Source organism: Pinus tabuliformis, chromosome 4_1 (genome assembly GCF_031772625.1).
Source record: "Pinus tabuliformis cultivar Carrire ecotype Pingquan chromosome 4_1, CPIR1, whole genome shotgun sequence".
NCBI classification, from domain to species: Eukaryota; Viridiplantae; Streptophyta; class Pinopsida; order Pinales; family Pinaceae; genus Pinus; species Pinus tabuliformis.
Genome location: NC_142303.1, coordinates 39112120 through 39128665, shown reverse-complemented (window position 1 = coordinate 39128665; position 16546 = coordinate 39112120).

Sequence of the window (16546 nt, the reverse complement as noted above, 5' to 3'; positions counted from 1 at the left end):
AATCTAGAGGGGCATCAACCACCTCCACATCTAGATTAACAGTTTTTCCTTCAACCCCTATAGGTAGATCCTGTAGAATTCCAAAAGGATGAAACCCACAGCCATCAAAGGCCTTTAGAATCGTCAGGGATTGATTTAGCGTAGGAGAACCAAGCGATCTCCAACACTGAATCGACATAATACACGTTGAGGCTCCCTCATCAATCACAGTCCTATGGATAGGTCTGTTTTTGACTATCACTGGAATCTGGAAAGCCAATTGATGAGGTAAGCGTGGTGTACTATTTTCTAGATCGAAAATTATAAGGTTCGAGTCCTGAACGTCAACAGCTCCTATAGCCGATAGAAGTAATTTACGTTGTGCTGGACATGATTGCAGCACTTCCAAAGCCGACATTGCTGAAGGTGAAACAACTAGATCTTCAACAATGTTATAGTTCTGAGCCACTCTCGCATGTGGATTGAAAGCTGACTTTCGAAGTATACCCTTGGCGGGCGGTTTGATTACTAAGTCTGGATTAGGTTTCTCGATCTGTAGTGGATCGGAACCGGGAGCTGAGGTTGATGGGTTAGAATGAGAAGATTCAGCTTCTTTACCATCAACAACACTTTTACTTCCATAATCTTACAATCGAGTCGCAATCCTAACATGGGACATCATCAATATGGGTTCTTCATTGGCATTTGAGGAAGAACCTATCATCTTACTGTCTTGACTTGGAAAAGGATCCTTCAAAATAGCAGGAGTTTGGGAACCTTTGACAATTTTCGCAACCTCTGCACGATGAGGGCAGTCTCTTGTAAAATGTTCTTCATCACAAATGAGACAAGGATAACAAGGTTTGCGTTTCTCATCAGTTGATTCCGCTTTTTCTGGTTTCTCTTTCGAATTTTTGTCTGTTTTATTTTTCTTCTTCCCTTTCTTCTTACCACCGGATTTTGATTTGGCTGTAGATGACTCTACAACATGAATATCGGCAGAAATTTCCGCAGAAGAATCTCCTGTCGGGGAATCTGGCAAGGTTATGATAGGAGAAGAATTCTTGGAATACTTCTTCTTACTTTTGGTATTAACCGTACCAATCATACCATCAGCGACATGAGACCCAAAAGGAGCTGCAGCTATCTGATTTTGTTTGGGAAGATCGGGGATTTTCTCGTGTAACGTACCCGACTGAGTATAAACTAAGTCAAGGTACTGTGCTTGAGCAACTACTTGCTCCTCAATAACAACTCCGGCCTTAGCTACATCCTCAGTGATCTTTGGTAGTAAAGATTTTACAAACCATTCAGCTAAGATCTGAACCAGAATAAAAACCTTCACTAAACGCCGTTGTCATCTCCATTCATGAATGTGATCTGAAATGTAAGTGGACGTCAACTGCTTTAATGAAGTCAATAGTTCCGTGCCATTGTCATATCTGACTAACAACTAAAAATGAGTTAAAAACGAAGTAGCTAACTGACTAAAGTTATAAAAAGTGGCTCGTGGTAACTCAATGTACCACTTGGCTGCAAGACCAATTAGAGTGCGCTGGAAAAGCCTTAAACGGATAGAATCATCTGAAATGGAGTTAGACGCACACCAGAGGTGATAAGTCATCACATGGTTCGACGGGTCCTCCCCTGATTTGCCTTCAAACTTAGGAATATCACTAGGCAACTTATTCGGCATTGGCAGCCAAAGCGGAAGATAGTTAATTAGATCGTTCGTAAGGCGCGACAAGTCAGGCAAGTCCAAAGTTGCGATAAACGGTAACTGACGATTAGGGTCCCTAAAACTCTGGGTCATGAGACCAGCCCCAGGAGGAGGATATCCAGGATAACTAGGAATTGGAATCGCATTTTGGATATTATATCCTCTCGGAAAACCAAGATTAACAGGACCGTACTGGGGTTGTTGAGGTTGTTGATATGTATACCCAGGGTACGGTTGATACTGATAGACTGGCTGCTGCACAGCAGGACCGAATTGGTACTGTCCCTGGTACGGTTGATAAGTAAATTGAGGTTGACTTGTGACAACCGTACTTGAACCAGGTTGTCCTACAGGTATCTGAACCGAAGTTTGGATTGTGGGTCCAGACTGAGGTAAAGATGTCTGAGGAGTTGATACAGGAACAGTAGAAACCGGAGTTGTCGATACTCCAGAAGTAGGTGGGGTAGATTGAACAGATGTTGCAGCAGTTGCAGCAGCCGTTTGAGGCGGAGTACGAGGTGTACTAGGCCCAGGCTGAGAAACTACAGAAGGTGCAGAAGTTTGAATAATAGACTTGACCAGTTGCTGGGGTGAACCAGAAACTAAGGGCTATCCAGTTTGAGATGACAATTGCACATTCGGTTGTAAGACCTGTTGAGATTGAGATGGATCCCACACTAAGTTCATTCCGAGGTACGGACCCATTACAGGTTGAGGATAATGAGGACCATAACCAGGTTGAGGGTAGGGTTGATAATTCAACGGTACATTTCCAGATCCTTGAACAAATGACTGACCGGAAGGTGGTTGGTAACCTTGGGTTGGGTACTGAACTTGGGGTTGAAAACCCTGAGGCACGTACTGATACTGGGGTTGACCTTGAGGTACAAATTGATACTGGGGTTGACCTTGAGGTACATATTGAGTCTGGGGTTGACCTTGAGGAACGTACTATCCCGTAGGTATGTATTGTCCTTGAGGTTTCCCCCTAGGCGCAAATTGGGTACCTTAAGGTTGCCCCCCAGGTGATACTTGAGGATTTTGAGGCTGCCCCCCAGGTGGTAACTGGCCACCTTGAGGTTGAGGATTAGGAATAGTACCTGACATCATGAGAACATCTTCTACACTCAACGGCTTAGTACCATTATTTCCAGTTAATAACCCTTGTTCAATGGGTTGAGGAGATGCTCCCGCAAAAGTACCAGAAAGTGAGTGATACCCAGAGGAAACAGAAGGACCGCCGTACAAAAAGGTTTCTGGCGATTGAGAAAACATGGATGACTATCTTGACATATTTAATGGAGGATAGTAACCTCTAGGTGTTGGGTGATAAGGAATACGAGGTGGTGAAAAACTTAGACCTGGGTTTTCCAAAAAGTTAGTCAATGAAAGATACCAAGCACTGCTCCTAGGTGGACTGTAAAAGATTGATTCACGCTCCCTAAGCTCTATAACAGGTTGATTTTCAGGGATAGAGATGCCTACTTCTTCTTCCGGAGTAGCAAGTTCTTCGATAGCTATTAGTCCAGAAGGAAGATTTTGGTTAATTATTCTTTCTACCCTGGGTGAACCAGGACCACTAGAAGTTGGAGAAGCAAACCCTGATGTTGGAGTAGCAGCAAATTCAGTTTCAGGTTCAGATATTTCAGGTTCTTCACCTATATCACTAGTAGATGAAAAGCTACCAGTAATTTCGGAAACAGACACCGATTGTGGATTATAATCTACTACTAAAGCTTGAAAATTAGAATATGCCACCAAAGAAGACTCTCCTTCTTCAGGTGACCCAACTCTACTGTCTCTAGGAGTTACCAAGGCTCGTAGCCCTTCGGGCTGGCTCGGTGAAAACTCAGGAGGTTGGCCCCGAAGTCTACGGGACTTCCTCGGTAATTCAGCCACGATTAAATATTTTAACTACTTCACATGAAAGCAAAGTAAAATCTCAATGAAAACCACCTAAAGCCTCTAAAGAACCAAACAAATTTGAATCACACGCCTAAAGAATCTAGGAGATCAAACCACACACAAACAGTAACTTTCCGTACTGAAAACACTAGTTGGTGATGAAATCCAACGTCGCAGAGTTCAATACAGAAATGGCGGTTGGAACAGTTACCCCGACAACCTGCTTAATGAATAGATTGGCACAAGTTCCTCCACTAAACCATCTCGAGTGAAGAGAACCCCCCTGAAAATCCAAGTGAGTCTAGCCGACGTCTGCTCCAGGTACAATGGAATCTTACCACCACTGTCACCTTAGGAAGAATCATATAGAATATGGTCACTATGGTTACCAACTGAAACAAATATACCTGGGGGAACAGTCTACGATCCGATACGCACGCAAGGGCAGAGTAGCAAGCTCAATCCCCTTGAAGGCTCCTTGACATAATCCAAGGTTTACCAACAAGTGACCCCAGGCTCCTCGACAATGGTTAATCCGAGGTTTACAGTTTTAATACATGAATATCTGGCGTCGTTCCCAATAAGGAAGGATTGATTCCCACACTGGTTCGGACACGATCTCGTGCTTCTCCTTTAAAAGGAGCTTTCCCAGAGCATAAATGCCACAATTGGATTTTTCTCCTACCGCAAGATACAGCTACTTGTTTGTTTTACTGTCTTGGAGAGTTAATTACTCCCTACTCCAAGACACTAGCCTAAGCTATGTTGGTGTATTAGAGCCCTAGAAACAAAAAGATTTCTAGATTGATTTTACTTTAAGCGTTATTTTTATTAGTTTTTCGTTAAGTCAAGAGGTGCGGAGATGTAACTCATGGTGTGAAGACTCGACTCGAAATCACTAAAAAAGTGCACTTAAGATGATTAAGCAATCTTTTCCCTTCAATGAACTTCTAGCTAGGAAAGAGTTTGAGAATGCAGATGCTTGTAAACACAAATCTTTCTTAACCAACAAATTAAAAGAAGAGCTTTTGTCCTTTCCAATGCATTCAAAATGAGACAACTAGTTATATTCACAAAAATTTCCTTTTTCTTTTCCAAACACTCAAATGCTACAAAAACAAACTTTTTCTTCAAAAGAGATTTTTTTATTTTTTATAAAACACTCAAAACTATGGACAAAGAAAATCTTGAGATCTATAAACTATAAAAAACTATTTGAAGTAAAAGCTTACAAGATGTATTTTCAAGGATGTTTTACTTAGCTATAATGCAAACTAAGGACTAATTTGACCAGAATCACAAATCAGTCAAAAAACAACTAATCTTTTGTTTTCTTTTCTAAAAATGAAATCCAAACTTTTAACACAAGCTTTTCGAAGTTTCGCAAAGAGAAAACACAAGATGGATCCCTCAACAAAGGTAGATTTTGCAAATGGTTAGACTCATAAGAAGGCCAGTAAAAACCAAGGTGATCTGAGGCTTCTACAGCTTCTAAGCTTTGAGCTACTACAAGACCAAAATGAAAATCAAGCCCGGTAACCAAAACTTCTAGGAATTTCACCTAAAACCCTAACACCAATGGAATTAACCTAAGGAAAGTTCTTAACAGGTCATATGCAGGTCTGGGTAGTAGATAACAACATCTAAACAAAAACTAAACAGACTGAAAGAGAAAATCTTAAGTTTTCCAAAATTTTGATAGGGTACGCAGGCCCACAGTTCACACAGGTACGTGACCGCTCTGTGTGAAAAGCAAAAGTGCGTATAGATCCACACTGTGTTGCAAGCCGAGGGTGCGGTCCTCTCCCAAAGTTATGAAAAACAAAAAATAATCCGAGACCTACTAAATCCACCCAATTCCACACACAACAAGCCAAAAACAAAAACAAAAACACAGTTTCTCAGGTCAAAGTAAAAACAAGGAAAATCAAGTCCCCAGCGGAGTCGCCATTTTGTCACACGGAATGAGTCAATCTTGCGGACAAGATCGACCTCCCTAGAATCTAATGATATCTAGTGACAAGCAAGCCAATCAAAAACTATCTTTCTCTAAATATGCAATTATAAACAAAGGCAAACAAGTGTTTTAGGCCTACCTTGGGTCCAATGCAAGTTTGTGGAAGCCTCGCTCCTTTGATCCAAATGAGCTCCCTTGTAGCAAATCTGCAAACACAAACAAGCAAACAAATTAAATAGCACCTGAAAAGCCAATATCATAAAGCATACTTAACATGAAGATCAAGGAATTCATGAAACAAATGACATAAGACAATTTGTTGAGAAAAATGAATCCGATTGTATTAATTCAAATCAAAGAAGAACTTTACAACTTGTGCATTGATGCTGTACAAGCTCCTCCTAGGGTCCAGCAAGAAGTCTCCTCTACTTTGACAAGTTTCACTCACTTCCCAATGAAGCCAAAAGGTATGTGATCTCTCCTCAAAAGCTTAACTAGGAAGTCCCAATTCCACCAGCATTTACCCTCAAAAATGTTCAGCTTCTAACCTCCCTAGCAACCAGCCCAATGCCTGTATTTATAGTGCAATGGAGGGCAGTTACTAGGTCCTCCTTCAAAGGGATAAAGCCCTCCCTCAAAGGGATAGCTCCTTTAGTCAAGGGATTAGCTCCTTCTCTTTTGGGATGCATGAACCACCTCAGAGCGAACCATCCACGTCAAAATTCCTTCTAGAATCATCTAGAATTAACCCAAAGTGAGTTTTTTAAGATAAACTTGCGCCTTTTTTACTTTCACAGGGGTCCGCACCCACTCCTTTAGGGACAGAGCGGGTAGGTCCACAGGTAACATGAACTAAGGGTGCGGGACCGCAGGTAACAGTGAGAGAAAGTGCGGAACCAAAGATTTATTGATTTTTAATGTCTTTCTCTCATTTTTAAAGCTTGACATGAAGAGCTGAGGTCTGAGACTTGCTTAGGAGGATAGTATAAGTGATGATAGACCCATACTGACTGTAAATAGTCATGGTGACGATATTTTTGTGTAACAGGATGTATGTCCTACATTCACCTATTATTGCTTATGTTCCTAATGGTGCTGTAAAAATAGTTTTAACTCAACCTGACACTGATGGGAAAAGAGGTAGGTGGATCACTCAAATACTTGAGTTTGATCTAACTATCAAAACTACAAAGCTATTAAAAGGCCAGGGATTAGCCAAGCTTCTAGCAGAATCCAATTGCAAAGTGCTTGGAATCAATTCTATTTTAGAAGTACTAGGGAAGAATCCACAAGAACCTTCTATCCTTGTACAAGGGAAGAATCCACAAGAACCTTCTCTTCAACCTGAAGAAAAGAATCCACAAGAACCTTTACCTTCAGATTAGATTAACCCTTTACATATTGATGAGAAATTTCTATTATCAGATTGGTATCAAGAAATTGTAAATTTTATGCTCCATTTTGAATGCCCCGCATCATTTTCCAAAGCCCAGTGTAAAAATCTTAAATTGAAAGCGGTCAAGTACTGCATCATAAATGCAAATTTGTACTGGAAAGATCCATTGAATATTTTTTTATTATGTTTAATAGAATCAGAAACTGAAGGAATCATTGATCATTTCCATACAAGATTTTGTGGAGGACATTATGCTTGGAGAGCAACAACATACAAGATTTTAATGGGAGGGTTTTATTGGACAACATTGTTCTTACAAGTGGGGGCAAAGGTCAGAAGTTGTGTTCCTTGTCAAATGTTTGTTGGTAAGCAGAAACTAGCAGCTCTTCCACTAGTACCATCAATAATCTCAGCACCTTTCCTTCAATGGGGATTAGATTTTGTTGGAGAAATCCATCCCACTTCAAGTAATCAGCACAGATGGATCCTCACAGCAACAGACTACTTCACTAAATGGGTAGAAGCAATTCCGGTAAGAAATGCTACCGATTTGGTAGTAATTAAATTCATTGAAGAAAATATCTTATCTAGGTTTGGTTGCCCAACTCAAATTGTCACAGATAATGCAGCAGCATTCTCTAGTGTTAAAATGATTGAGTTTTGCTAGAAATATCAGATTTTGTTACATCATTCAACTCCATACTACCCTCAAGGTAATGGCCTCACAGAATCCTCAAATAAAAGTTTGGTAAAGGTAATCAAAAAGACCCTAGCAAATCATAAAAAGAGTTGGGACTCTCATTTAATTTATGCAGTATGGGCAAATAGAATAACTCCAAAAAGATCTACTAGGAAATCTCCTTTTCAGTTAGTCTATGGGAAAGATGCAATTTTTCCCACTAATTTGGTTTTCCCAGTTTTAAAATTCTTGCAGGACTCAACAAATGAACCTGATGATTTTTCAAGAAGGGTAAATCAGATTATTGAACTAAATGAAAATAGAGATGAAGTTCAATACAAATTGAAGAAATATCAAAATAAGATAAAAAGCATGTTTGATAGAAGAGCCAGAGAAAGGGACTTCAGGGAAGGTGACCTAGCTCTAAGATGGGACTCCAAGAGGGAGGAAAAGGGAAATCATGGTAAGTTTGATAACCTATGGTTTGGTCCTTTAGCAATTGCTGAAGTAAAGGGTAACAACACTTTTGTGCTACAAAATCTTGAGGAACTATATTCCATTTATCCTATAAATGGAAGGTTTCTCAAACATTTCATTCAGTACTAAGAATTTTGGATACATTTCATTGTAAAAACTCTGGTTTCTTTTACTTTTTAAGCTGTCAGTGAGATTTTTTACAACAAAGGACTCCATAGCCTGAGGAGAAGGCACATGGATCTGCAGGTTCTCTGCATTCTACAGGAGAAAGTAGTCCCCAGTTGGAGCCAATGTTGTAGAATTTTTTGGTTTTGATAAGTTAGAATAAATTAGAAAAAAAATGAAAATGTATTTACAAAATGTTAAGATAGGATATGGACAAAAAGAATATTGAATAAAAAAATGTTAGGAAAATATCTTGATAAATATGTCCATATCAAAGAAAATGTTAGGGTAGATGCCCTAAAAAATAAAGGCAAAATAAAATCTTAGGTTAGACAGAAAGGATAAAGAAATCAACTCTGAAAGTGTTGCAAATCTAAATGCCACTACTTTGTTCTAAATTCAGTTTGAAAAATAATAGTTGTGTGCAGTTTGTTTAGATGCCACACTAGGTTATTTTATCCAATTATACAGTTGCATCATAATTGGATTTGTTTTAAATTAATTCTCATAGGTAGAAAATAAATTGGCTCAACAGTTTAATCTGAGCCAATGGAAGAAATAAGGTATAGAGATAGATTGTTCATAAAAATAAAATATTGGGTTGCTAGTTCAAATGCACTCTGGAAGGATAAGTAAAAATGTTAGGAATAGAAGGGTAGGTAGAAATGTGAAAGTTTGAGATGCTAAAATTGTTTTTTCCCAATGATTAATATCGCATCGCATCATTCATGAGTGAATGGACCTTGGGTGAAAGAAAGTGCGATTTTCAATTCATATCCTATCACTTCATTTATTAAAACACCTGGACCCATAGCCAGTGCGTCTGCCTATCATATCGCGACCCCACCGTTCATTCCCCACTCACACGTTAAACTCCCTCCACCTCACCTCTCATCCCACACACTCCTCTGCAATCATACAACCCACACTCCCTTTCGGCCTTCATTCACCATCTGAAGTTTATCAGTGAGGGAGGGGGCGAAATGGACAATCTTTGATACTACCTATATAAACCACAAAAGTACCTTTTAGTCTTTCAGGACTAAAAATCCCAAAACCACAAACCGCTCCATCTTACCCCTGAATGCGGTATCCTTCATAGTCATTACCACCACCCCCCAACACCTTAGTTCATTTCATCCGCATACCTCCCTCACCCGACTGTTGTCCGATCACCATCCCCCTCATCCAACGGTCCACAGCCATATCGGTCATGCCCAATAGCCGAACGATACCCACCTGATAAAGTGGTTTTCCCTGACCCCCTTAAGGCTACGTGTCAAGCTATGGACTATATCGGGTGACCGCTCCTGAAAATCGCTCGACCCTCATAAGCGATGCAATGGCTCGGAAAACCGCCTCCCCGCATAAGACAAGACCGTCATGTTCACTTCATATTTTCCGTCCAATCATCTGCCGCCTATCTGTTTCCCATTCATTTTCGCTCCCGCACATTTATAACCAAATGACCGTTAATTAACCCGTTGGATAATTAATGAACTTTCAAATGTTCAGCGCCACCTTCCCACTCCATTTTTACCTTTATAAACACAGTTTCATGCATTTCAAAGGTTCACAGTTAACTTCTATGACCGAGAGTATTCTTCAAGCCCACCTACTCAATAGCTCAGCCACTATCTGACATTCTAGCAGCCACTTGTCTTGCTCACAAGCACACCTTCCAGGTCCACTTATCAGTTACCTGTCTCCACTCTAGTAAGTCCTTTTACCATTTTGTCATTTACAGTCTGCACTTTTGTTTGACAAAATGCCTCCCAAAGGAAAAGCAGTTGTAGAAGTTTCAAATCCTCTAATTCAACCACAGATTGATTTCCACCATACTCCATTAGTTGACAAGGATTACAAAACCATTGAGACCTCTTCTCAATTTGATTTATTTGAAATTTATTGTAGGTGGGAAGAGCAGCTAATTGACCAGAGTGATGAAATTGGGATCTGGGAATCCCAATTACCTCACTATATTTTTCCACGAATACACAGAGCTCCAGAGTTCGTGAGAAAATGCCATGAATCCTATGATCCCAGCCAGAGAGCCATTATCTCACCTACTGGAGTACTTGAGGCAAGGATTGAATGCAGATGAAGTACATTTTGTAGCTGCCAAAAATAAATCGCAATTTAAGCTCAAAGCTCAAGTTGGTCCCTTCATTTGTAATACCATGGCAGCAAGGGAGGAAGCTGATAAGTTGTTAAAAGAAATGAAATTTGCTCTGAGTTTTTCTTGGTCATATGACCCATTGGGAGTCATCTCCAAACTCAAGGTGGAAAATAAGTTCGCACCACATCATCATACAGCTAGGCTTGAGATAGAACAGTTCAAGAATCAGTTGGAATGGATAGAGAATACCCTCCAGGAGGTTGAGGAGCATGTAGTCTCTACATCAAATATTCAAAATCCAATTGCACAGGAAAAGACAACCAAGAGAGGGAGGGAAGAAAAATCTTCACCTGTAACAGAGGAAACAAGCCAAGGCTTCAAGATTTTTCACAGGAAAAAGAAACAAAGAGTCTCTATGAATGTTGATTCACGGTTTGGTGAATAGTCTATACAATCTCCAACTCCGTCTATCACTTCTCATGAACAACAGATAGTCCAAGTTGTTGGAGGCATTCTAGAGAATAAAGAGGAAGACATCTTCCATGTATTTAGTGAAATCAAAAGAAAAAATGAGGAATTGAAGTTGAATACTTACACCCAGTTCTAGAAGCATTCTTCCAGCTCTCAAGCAAGGCTTCTTTCATTCTTTGACTCTGAGAAGGGGAAGATGCAAATGGATTTCATGCAGGCCCAAGTTCCCCAGCCCAGGACTGTAGCACAATATCATAAACACACTTCTTTTGAGTTCAATGTTCAGGATGTGCATCCAGTTGATCAAATTGAGATGCACAAACAAACCAGACAGATGATTTCTTCAACCTTGACAAACACTACTATGAGTTTGTCAAAATTGCAGGTTACATTGGCCAACATTTAGTCACAATTAAAGTTGGAGAAGGTCTCCTCGTTAGCAAAGGATACCAGATCCATTCCCTGGAAAATCTAGTGCTAAGGATGGGATATGATCCATTAAACATAAATGTTGCATAGGAGCTGATTAAGAAAAGGAACACTGAAGTTGCAGCACTAAAGAAACAAATGAAACTACCAGCAGCTGAGGATCCAATGGCCAAAGAAATCGAGGAGACAAAGACTCAAAAGTTAGACATGATGAAGCTCATCATAGAACAAAATTTTCAAATAAAACAAATGGAGGAGCAGATGGAGAAATTGATTGAGGAGAAGGAGGAAGCTATCAAGAACATTCAAACTTCAACAGATGTAGTTTCTCTTGCAGCAATTCCCATCACTATAGTTTCTACTACAGCCACTACATCAGCAACAGGTACAACAAAAGGAGTTGAACAACTTACTAAAGCTGTTCAGAACCTGTCTATCCATACAGGAGAAATCTATAAATTAAAGGATGAACTCAAAGAGTTACGGCTTATGAAGTCTACATCAGATAGTTCACACACAACTAAAACCAACAGACTCAAAGGCCAAGTGGAAATGTTGAAGAAAGAACTCACAGATTCTTTTATAGGAAACAAGTTGGGTTTAGCAAAAGAAATTTTGTGGGAAGAAATCACAGAGGCAATCAAGGAGATTTGGCCCTCCATTAAGATAATATTCAATCAAAAAGATCTCTTGGAGAAAGCTCAGGAAGCATTGGAATCCATAACTAGGCAGCTGGAGGATATGCCAGAGACTGCCTCTGATATAATCAAATTTCTGAATTCCAAGGATGACTATGAGCTTGAAGAGTTAAGGATAAGTAACAGAACTGTAACAATATTAGAAGTAAATAAGATTATCATTAAGAGAAATCTCAACCTTCAGCTACAACAAAAATGCAGCGATGTTAACAACATGGTTCAAAGATTCTTCAACAAAATTGAACTTTTGATCAGCAAAGGTTTACCTTCTATGATGGTTATTAATGATAAATTGATGCCAATTGAGGATTATGTCAAAAAGTTAACAGAGGTGGGCACCCATGCAGCTTCAGTAACCAGTATCAAAGGATTAGCAACACCAGCTCTCATAGTAAAAACACTCAGGGATTCTTTCTTCATCCTAGATGAAATCAAACAAATATTTTTGGTAAAACCCACTTTTACTAAATACACCGAGATGGATGAAATCTACAAGAGGGTAACAAAGATTTCTATCTTAGATAAGAAACACTGGGAAGAATTAACAGATTTACTTGATTAAGGATTATTGAACAACATTTAGCTTTTGAGGGAACAGTCAGCCAGCTTCAACCACTTTTCAACTTTTTAGTGATAGTCATCAAACAGCGCAGCACCAAAGCAGTGCCAGATCATTAGATAGTCTTATTTTTGATTGCGTAAATAATCTATTTTTGTAAAAGTAGTTTAGGATATTTTTCGTCCTACCGTTGTATAAATAACTCTCTTCACGAGTTATCAAGAGTTGCACCCTTAAAGAAGCATTTCTAGACATCTGATGTAATTGATCTTTCTGGATCATTAATACGAAGCAAAGGATTCTGAATTCTGTTTTGGACAATTTGTGTTTCCTGTAAGTGTTTCCAGTGTCATTCATTATGTTTTTCTTCATATACTTGTGTCTTGCAGAGATAACTAGGTAGGAGTAATTGTATTTCAATCTATTCCTATAAGCTTTCTGAAGTGATAATCTATAAAGAGAATGAATTAATGGATTGCTTTTTTAATTAGTTCCCTCAAAATTAATAAATCATCAGTGTCTTTTGTAAGCTCATGTGTATTTTCTCAAACCTGTAAATGTAGTTTAAAGGTTTTCATACTTATGATTATCTAGCTTTCTATTTGAAAACTGTGGCAATCATATTACTTTTCTGTTTCTGCTCATCATCATAAAATCTATTTCACTGTGTAAATATTTATAAAAGCCCTTTGTTGAGATATTGATATTATTCAAAAGGTTAGGCACATCAGTTCTATATCTGTTTCATTCATTGGTCTCCCAAATTAGAACAAAACCCCCAAAACATTTATCTTAGATGCTTTGGCATAATAGCTGACCATTATTATCTCAGAGGTACAAAAGAATGAAAGACTTACCCAACTTACAACAAAAAAAATCGCATTTAAATTAATGCATTTGAAAAAACCATTAATAAACTTGCTAATAATCAAGTTGTCATATTTAATTACCTTTCATATATATACAATGATAACTTCTTTCACTATAGCTTTCCAAGATTATAAAATATTAATATATATTAATATTTTTGTGAAATAAAATGTGATTAGCGATGGTCTTGATAGTGAAGAGTTAGTTCCCATGAAATTACCGGTTCAAACCTTTTGAGTCAGTGTATGTATATTATATATGGGAGTTAATTCTCATAAAATTAAACACTACGGGTTACCCTGCAAAATATATATATGAAATAGAAAGTTGAAATATTTCACTTATTTATTGAAATTACTTTTAATATAGCTAATATATATGGTTCAATCATTGCTAATATAGAAGTGTTAAATTAGCTAATTTTACAGAGATAAATTCGTGTCCCCTAGTTGTCCACAATATTTTCAGAATGTTTAGGGATAAATCTTAGGGTCACGTAATTGTCCATAAATATTTCAACGAATTTATATATGGTTCAATAATTGCTAATATAGAAGTTATCTTTAAAATTAGAATAGTTAACGGAAGTTACTCCACAAGGCCAAACACCTAGTAAACAATTTTTCTAATAAAGTTTACTTTTGGAATTTTTTTTAAAGTAAAAACACAATTATCAATTTTTTAAAACTAATTAATTAAATTAAAATTATAAAATAATAATAATAATATAATTATATTAATATTGATATTAAATCTTTTCGTAGACGCGCTCTTTTCGCAACCTTTGAAGAATTATATTAATATTAATATTAAATCTTTTCCTAGACACGCTCTTTTCACAACCTTTAAAGAGATAAATTCGTGTCCACAATATTTTCAGAATGTTTAGGGACAAATCTTAGGGTCGCCTAGTTGTTCCCGTCAATATGTTTAAGGATAAGGAGAAAATACTGGGGTCAATAAATCTTTTCATCCTGGCGTCCCTGTCAATATGTTTATGGAGAAATATTCGGGTCACCTAATTACCCATCACTCTTTTCATAGGAATAGGAGAAATATTCGGGTCACCTAATTACCTATCAGTCTTTTCGGGTTACCTCTCTTTTCCTTCAAGCGTTCCTTTCACAATGTTTACGCAGAAATATTCGAAGCGCGTAAATCTTTTCATACACGCGATTGTAGGATCAAAATATTACTATACATGCACCTGTGAGCGGACCATGTGTTTTTTCAAGAATACATGGAAAACAATAACCATAAATTTGAAAGTTTGTAAAATAAGAATGATATCTATCCATTTCATCATAATGAAAAAACAACATTGAAGCATGCTTGATTTTAGACTTTTGTGATCCACACTGATTTTGATAAATTCTTTCTAATTAATCACATCATGAATTTTTGGTCATGTGATAAGATGATGAAGTTTAGATATTAAAGAGCTATAAAATAATTTCATTCATGTAAAATCATAAGACCATGAAAAAAACACTCACCATATCCATACAACTTTAAATCAACTTTATAAACCATAGGTGAAATGCTTTCATGAAAAAGAGCTCTCTGCAAGATTAAAAAATATTACACATTTAAGATTTAAAAAGAAAGTCTAGTGAATAAGGCACTCAATAAAATCCTATACTTAAACGTGATTAAAATGAAATATTCCTAAGGAGGATTGGACTTTGGCTCCCATGAACCAAAGCCTAAATACGATACCTAGAAGAAAATAGGAGGTGAGGTGTGGTTAGGGATCAATTTAGATGATAAAAAATACAATCGAGCAAGCTAAATGATCAATGACCGGGAAGAAAAAAGGGGAAATGCTTTAAGACTTTAAAGTACTCACAAAATGTACACTGATGGAATTACATTGATGTTGAAGTATCAGTGATGCCTTTTATCGCGAGAGATGCAATCATTATAGTAACTATGTTGATGGTTAGTATCAGTGATGCCTTTTATCGCTAGAGATGCAATCATTATAGTAACTATGTTGATGGTTACTTGGGATTAACGACTTCTTGAATTGACTTCTTTAACCATTATTCAATGTAGTATTTTAATGGAGGAATTGTGATGCCCATCTTGACACGTTGATTAAATATTTCCTCCTTGATTTCTTGGCAATATTCTTGCAATTGTGCGACTATGGCAGATTGATCTTCATTTACATTGACAAAATTAACTAACCATTTTTTAATTTCCTCTTCGGAAAAATCAATTATATTATCAAATTCCAGTGCCATTGACTCCTTAATATCATTCAACTCATTCTTTCATATGTCCTTTGTAACTAATATTGAATCTCTTATCATACGAGGACCACATAAATCATCAACAACTTTTATTGCCTTGAGGAGGAAATCACTGCTTATATCATTAATCTTAATAATAGTATTGTCTTTCGGATTAATTACATTCTTGAGATTTGGTTGAAATTTCGAACCAACTAATGTGGTTCGAACCTTTGTCCTGAGGATGAACCACATTAGTTGGTTCTAAACATCGACCAAATCTCAAGAATTTGATTCATCCAAAAGACAATACTATTATCACTATGGATCACAAAATTCTAAGATGTAACATCATTAATCTTAATACACTCATAAATAATCTCCTCTAGTACATTAATTCTTACAGACCATCTAGCTTTGATTTGCTTTAGTATTTTGGCTCCTATGAGATTCAGTTGTGATTTACATAACTTGGTGATGAACTGAAACTTTGAACAAAAGTATATAATTCATTATCTACAAAATGTCGATCATGCTCGAAGTCTGGTTGGAGATAGTCAAAAAATGAAGAAATTATTTGCACCAGATTTCTTAAATGGAAGGTTATTTCCCATATATCTTCGAAAAATCAATCTTTTATTAATATAATTGAGAATATAGGATTTGACTCCATTAAGGAGGTGGGAAGGTTTTATGATATTATGAGGTGTCTCAATGGTACATAGAGCTACTATTGGTGCTTTTATGGCAAGGGGGGTCATAAAAAAACATGATTACATTAAGAGATTCTTCTAGCTCCTTTATTCTTCTTTTTAATCTCATTTTTTCTACCTCTTGCTCACTAACTAAATGTGCTAATGCTTCTTCCATGGTATGATGTAATTT